Source organism: Nannobrachium achirus, assembly GCF_963921795.1.
Source record: "Nannobrachium achirus genome assembly, chromosome: 23".
NCBI classification, from domain to species: domain Eukaryota; kingdom Metazoa; phylum Chordata; class Actinopteri; order Myctophiformes; family Myctophidae; genus Nannobrachium; species Nannobrachium achirus.
Window position 1 is genome coordinate 47,767,216 of NC_137830.1, and position 6,126 is coordinate 47,773,341.

At 39.9% G+C, this 6,126-nt stretch overlaps 1 protein-coding gene across 2 annotated transcripts in view; it reads right to left on the reverse strand.

The window, feature by feature from the left end:
* Nucleotides 1-3,848: 3,848 nt before the first annotated feature.
* Nucleotides 3,849-6,126, reverse strand: part of LOC308309292 (adiponectin receptor protein 2-like) — a 33,607-nt gene continuing 31,329 nt past the window's right edge. For both annotated transcript variants that reach the window (XM_080754829.1, XM_080754828.1), the window contains one exon: nt 3,849-6,126. This exon is cut by the window's right edge and continues 628 nt beyond it. The gene's annotated coding sequence lies outside the window, so the exon portion shown is untranslated.

Genomic DNA, 6,126 nt, shown 5'->3' on the forward strand with positions numbered 1-6,126 from the left:
GTGGGTAGATTTAGCTGTTCAAACTACTTCTTCCGACATTTATCAAATCGATATATTTTTTATGAGAATGCAGATGTTTCGCATTATTTGAATAACCAGCATTTGAAATTAGCCTATCTGTTGCCCTGCCTTTAATTAAGAAATGACATGAAAGGGAAGATGCATATTATCAAACTATTATGTGAAGTTAGTGCCCAAGTCGTCTAATGTGAAATGTGATGTGCAGTGTTGCTGTAGGCTACATTCTCTTACAAACATGTTGAATTTATTATTGAACTTTATTATTGTTTGTTGTGAAGGAGAGCCACTTTTGGAAGCTATTTCTTTTCCAGGGGTTTGGGTCTGATATTTCTTAATGTTGTGGTTTCTGTAGTTGATGCCAAAGGTTGTTTTCTTGCAGTGTTGATTGTAATTTGGATGCATTGTCAGAAAGTTAATAAAAAAACACAAACACAACGTTAATGTTGTTGTTGTACATTTGTGATTTAATGTGCTTATTTTGAGTTTTGTCACTCATCGACTGGCGGAGGTAATAAACACTGGTGTGGTGCTGCTGAATATCTTCGCTCCATCAATTGGCTGCAGACATTTTCTGGCACTGATAGTGGTCATTTCAGCAGCCCCTGGACGGTATTTAAGCATCAGTACAGCACTGTTACTTTTAATAGTTGCTGGGTCAGGGGTTTGCAAGAATGTAATGTCTTTGTACACTATTTTGCTTATAAATACCTTTTAACGTTTTGTTTTGTTTGAAACCAAGCACCATAATGGCATTCATAATTGTTGTCTTTGTGTTTATCCATGTTTGTGTTAAGACGCATGTGCTTCTACACGTGTATTCTTCTTACTGAACATCAAATAAATGAAATGAAATCATGTATGAATAGAACATTATTTCAACCAATCTGTATAGTCAATAATACCATATAACCACCATAGCACATTCTGCTCTGCAGTTGTTGGAAGGGGTCTTCCTATTCCTCTATTGAGAAATGTAGACCCTGGTCAGGTAGGACACCTACTGGTTGTACTAAGTCAGGGGTGGGCAACTTTGATGATGGGAAGGCCACTATATTTCCACCTTCACTCCAGAGGCTGCGATGCATGTTGAGCTTGTAGATCGGCTATTTTTGCTTCTTTTGAATTGGAATCCTGAATTGTTTTTTATTTTTTTATTGGAATCCTGAAATGTAAAATTTGTATTTAATTTCAAACGCATTTAGTTATATAGTCATGTCAACTTTATGAACCTAAATACAAATACATTGGACATAAAAATATATATTTTAATACGAGTCATTAAGCTACGAATATAGACTGACGGAATTAAAGCAGGTCATGTTTGGAATTGTAACGGCTGAAATATAATAATATATCAGTATTCTGGTATTAACCTGAGGGCCGCATTAACTGAAGGTGGGGGCCGCATGTGGCCCCCGGGCCGCTAGTTGCCCATGTATGTACTAAGTAGTACTGTATCAAGCTCATGCGCAATATCTCCCCAGACAAAGTAGGCAAGGGCGTCACAATGTAGCCTCGTAAACTGCCCTCTTCCGGAAACCATTTCATTTTGATTACGGAAGTTGGTCGTTTACTAGGCTAGTCACAAGGGGGGGGGGGGGGGGAGTGGGACTGAGTTACTAGGCCCCAAGTTGGAGGGGCCCTAATTATTTTATAGAAAAATAGCAGATATACAAGCTCACAGCTGCTATTTTTTTAAAGTCTTGAAAATGTGTGCACATCTTTGAATATATGTATTTTTTAAGCGAACATTTGTAACTCAAATATTTGCTTCTGGGGGGGGGGGGGGGGGGTCCCCTGGAAATAAATATGTTGTGATGGGGGTCCGTGGCCAAATACATATAATTTTGGGGGGGTCCTTCACATGAAAAGGTTTGAGCACCACTGACATAGAAACATAGGCTTTTCAAAAAACCTTAGAAGGATTTGAAATATTCAGACCTTTTCACGATTTTTCAAAAATAGCAGATGTACAAGGTCGCAGCGCTGCACTCTTAGTCCATGGGCCAGACGGGTTGTAGGTATCAAAAAGGTGGCAAAGGTTACCATGCATTTTTGAAAAGCTCTATATCTGTAGATTATATTTTGGTATGATAACCCTTTCTTAGACACAGCTAAATTGGTGTTATCAGCCGCTAGAGTTGGTGTCCCATTAACTTTACATTACAGGGGAAAAAAGCAAAAAAATAATCTGCTTTTAGTAGCATAAGAGGGGTCAAACTAGGGGTTTGTCATGATGCCGAATCCATTGCAAGCATTTGTTTTGCACAAAAAAACATTCCTTGGGCTATAAATGGCCTCAGAAGACAATGCATGTATGGGTGTGCATTCATGTTAGTCGGAGGCCTTGGGGTTTTATTTCTCATGCTAATCAGTCTAAAAGCGCCAAAATTTGCAAAGATGTAGCCCAGGGCATGCTCTAATGATTTAGCTAGGGCGCCCGAGTCGGTGACCTTCGGGCTCCAGAAAACATCCACAAAACTCTGAAAAGCACTAAACCATTGTTTTTCTGGAGCTGTGGCGACCCCGAAGGTCACCGACTCGGGCGCCCTAGCTAAATCATTAGAGCATGCCCTGGGCTACATCTGTGCAAAATTTGGCACTTTTAGACTGATTAGCACGAGAAATAAAACCCTAAGGCCTCTGACTAACATGAATGCACACCCATTCATGCATCGTTTTCTGAGGCCATTTATAGCCCAATGAATGTTTTTTGTGCAAAACAAATGCTTGCAATGGATTCGGCATCATGACAAACCCCTAGTTTGACCCCTCTTATGCTACTAAAAGCAGATTTATTTATTTTTTTCCCTGTAATGTAAAGTTAATGGGACACCAACTCCAGCGGCTGATAACACCAATTTAGCTGTGTCTAAGAAAGGGTTATCATACCAAAATATAATCTACAGATATAGAGCTTTTCAAAAATGCATGGTAACCTTTGCCACTTTTTGATACCGACAACCCGTCTGGCCCATGGACTATCTGTGCCGTGCTGTGAGCTTGTAGATCTGCTATTTCTCAATAGTTAAAGCACAAAACAATGCGTTCCCAGTCTAAATGGGTTAAAACCCCTCTCCCTATGAAGATCATAGGGGGCCACAGTGAATCCTTGTACCCAGGGCCCAGAATTTGGTGCGACACACCTGAAAGTAGGCATACTGTCTTAGAAGTACTAATGACCAATTATCTACCCAGCAAACAAATATTACATACTACTTCCCCTTCATTTGTACTGGGGCGGCATAGCTCAGGGGTAGAGAAACCGTTATTAGAGCACGAAGGGTTCCCAGTTAGAATTCGGGCTCCCCCTGAGTTAATGTCAAAGGGTCATTGAGCAAGACTCTGAACCCCTAATTGCTCCCGGTGAGTATGGTGCATGGTTTCCTCCACCACCGGTGTATGAAGGTGTGCGTGAATGGGTGAATGTAATGCACAATCTATGTAAAGCGCCTTGGATAAAAGTGCCATATGAATGCACCATTTACCATTTAGGACTGACAAAAAATGCAATAAATGCCAGCGTTCTTGTGGTTGGTTTTCATTTGGCCCACCTGTACCAGTTCTGTTGCTGTTGAACTTGCAAAACCTTTCTATTGTGCTTTGTTTGATTGATTGATTGATTGAAGACTTTATTAGAAGTTTGCATAGGAAAAGGTACAGCTTCATGACGGTACAGTTCACTGGTACAAGGTCTACTAAAAGGAGATCCTAGAAAATACTTAAGCTTATTTCCACAGGAAACCATTAAAGTGTGCTGCCACTGAACATCAATGTTACCGAGCCCAGTCCTCAAGTTACTCAACACCACCCACAGAGATTCAAAAAACCTTTTTGTTTTTGTTTATTAGAACAATACAGCAGGTATACATATACGTATATGTATATAAAGGTATTTTGCAATCAAAACACTCTGCTCAGAATGGGGCATGTGCTTCAACAACAAACTGTATCACTCCCCGAGAAATAAATTAATCCAAACTAAAGAAAAGCTACAAGGAAAGAAAGAAAGAAAAAGCACAGGTGAAAAGAAAAGCGTTTGTTTCAAGTCGGGAATACATCCACTCAGCCTCTATTGAACACCAAATACAGGTTTACAAAATGGAAGTGTTATTTTGAACACAACGCCGCCAGCGAGCTTACAGCTCCACCCGTGGAAGGCGTGCCTGTAGGTTAACACGTCCAAACGCGTCCTCTGAAGCATTAGGCCTAGAATTATTGAATGCTTTAACCAGTGAAAAATAGCAGATATACAAGCTCACAGCGCAGCACCGAGTGCCGCGCTGCAGGCTTGTAGATCTGCTATTTTTGAAAAAGTCGTGAAAATGTGTGCAAATCTTTGACTATTGAGTATTTTCAAAGCGAACATGTGTAACTCAAATTTTGCTTCTGGGTGGTCCATGGAACTAAATATTTTGAGATGCGGGGCCGTGGCCAAATAAATATAATTTTGGGGGTCCTTCAAATGAAAAGGTTTGAGAACCACTGACATAGTAGTCTCTCAAGAACAGACTAACTGAGCTCCAGTTAAGTGAAAAGGACCTTTTCTTTGACGATGGCTGGCCAGATTGCTGACATAGAAACATAGGGTTTTTCAAAAAAATCTTAGAAGGATTCAAAAGACAATTACAGAATTGGGTCAAAATTCAAACTTTCATGATTTTTCAAAAACAGCAGATCTACGAGCTCGCAGCGCGGCACTCGGTGCCACGCTGTGAGCTTGTATATCTGCTATTTTTCAATTGTTAAAGCATCAAATAATAATACACAATACTGTGTACCCGTTCTGAATGGGTTAATAATAGTCGCAAGAGTCAGCAGTCCCGAGAGGACTAAAGGGCTGTCCACACTGAAAACTACACCTATGAATGTATCGTTTTGTTCTACCTCAAGTAGATGGCAGAGTCCACACCACAGCTCATTATAATGGCGTCAGTGAACAATATAGTGACAGTGCTTGGAGTGTACAACTACAACTAGCGATAACTGTTATGGAGGTTGTGGTGTGCACTCAAGCATCCACCTGAGTTTAGGCAATGTAATGACACTTCTTAAATCGATCAGTCAAACTGGTGACAATTAAAATGAATTGCAATTAAATCGTAATTTAAATCGGGACGCAGAACAGCAGAGGGCGTGTAAGAAAATACTGAATTGATAAAAATAAATAAAAAATCAGTCATTTGCTACTGTGTTGAAAAGAGGATGAGAGAAGAAATTAAGAAAACACTGGATTTGTGTAAGAGAATACTTTTTTTTTTTTTTTTTAAGTGTCGTGATTCATATGGTGAGTCAAGTGAATCGTTACATGCTTGCCTATTTGAATCAGAATCCGATTTCATTAAACAATATAGTTATAGTGATTGGTGTGGACGGCTCATTACTGGGAAAAAAAAAACAGAAAAGAACTAGAGATGAAAAAGAGAGACAGGCTGAACAAGAGACCGAGAAATAAACTAAATTGAAATTAAAGCTTGCGAACCCCAAGATGTCAGAAAGAACAGCGTCAAAAAAACGATAAAATTACAACCCAGAACATTAAATCAATCGCTAAATTTAAAATAATAACAAGGATGTTTTTCGTAGAGAGTATTGTTGTTCTATGTTAGTCAGAGAGAGACGGCACTCTTGTCACAACGCGGGAGTTGAGACCCAAACGTTGGTCTTGGAGACGAACACCAGCCGCTGTTCTAAGGATGCGTGTCGTATTCAGTATTGTTTACTAATGAGTGGGCGTCATGTTAGGGGTGCAAAGCCCCACACAACCCAAAAAATAAAATAAAATATGCATTGAAAAGGAACTTCACTGGATTACATTGTTATTATGAAATTCTCTCACTCTCTGTGTCCATCTCAAGCATGATTTATACTTTGTCGTGTAAGCTTTTCGCATGCCGAGAATAGACTATCTACAAGCTTGTGTTGTGAGATACATTACATTCGGCTATGTGACTCGGCCGCTATGACAAAGTATAAATCAGGCATACAGTAATTAGCCAGTAGCTATGCCCCTCCCAAAAAGCTTTTGTCCAATGCTAGCTTAGAATAACTTCCTACTTGCCAAGGTTTGCCTTGGCAAAAGCCTTGGCACGCTGCCGGTTGCTA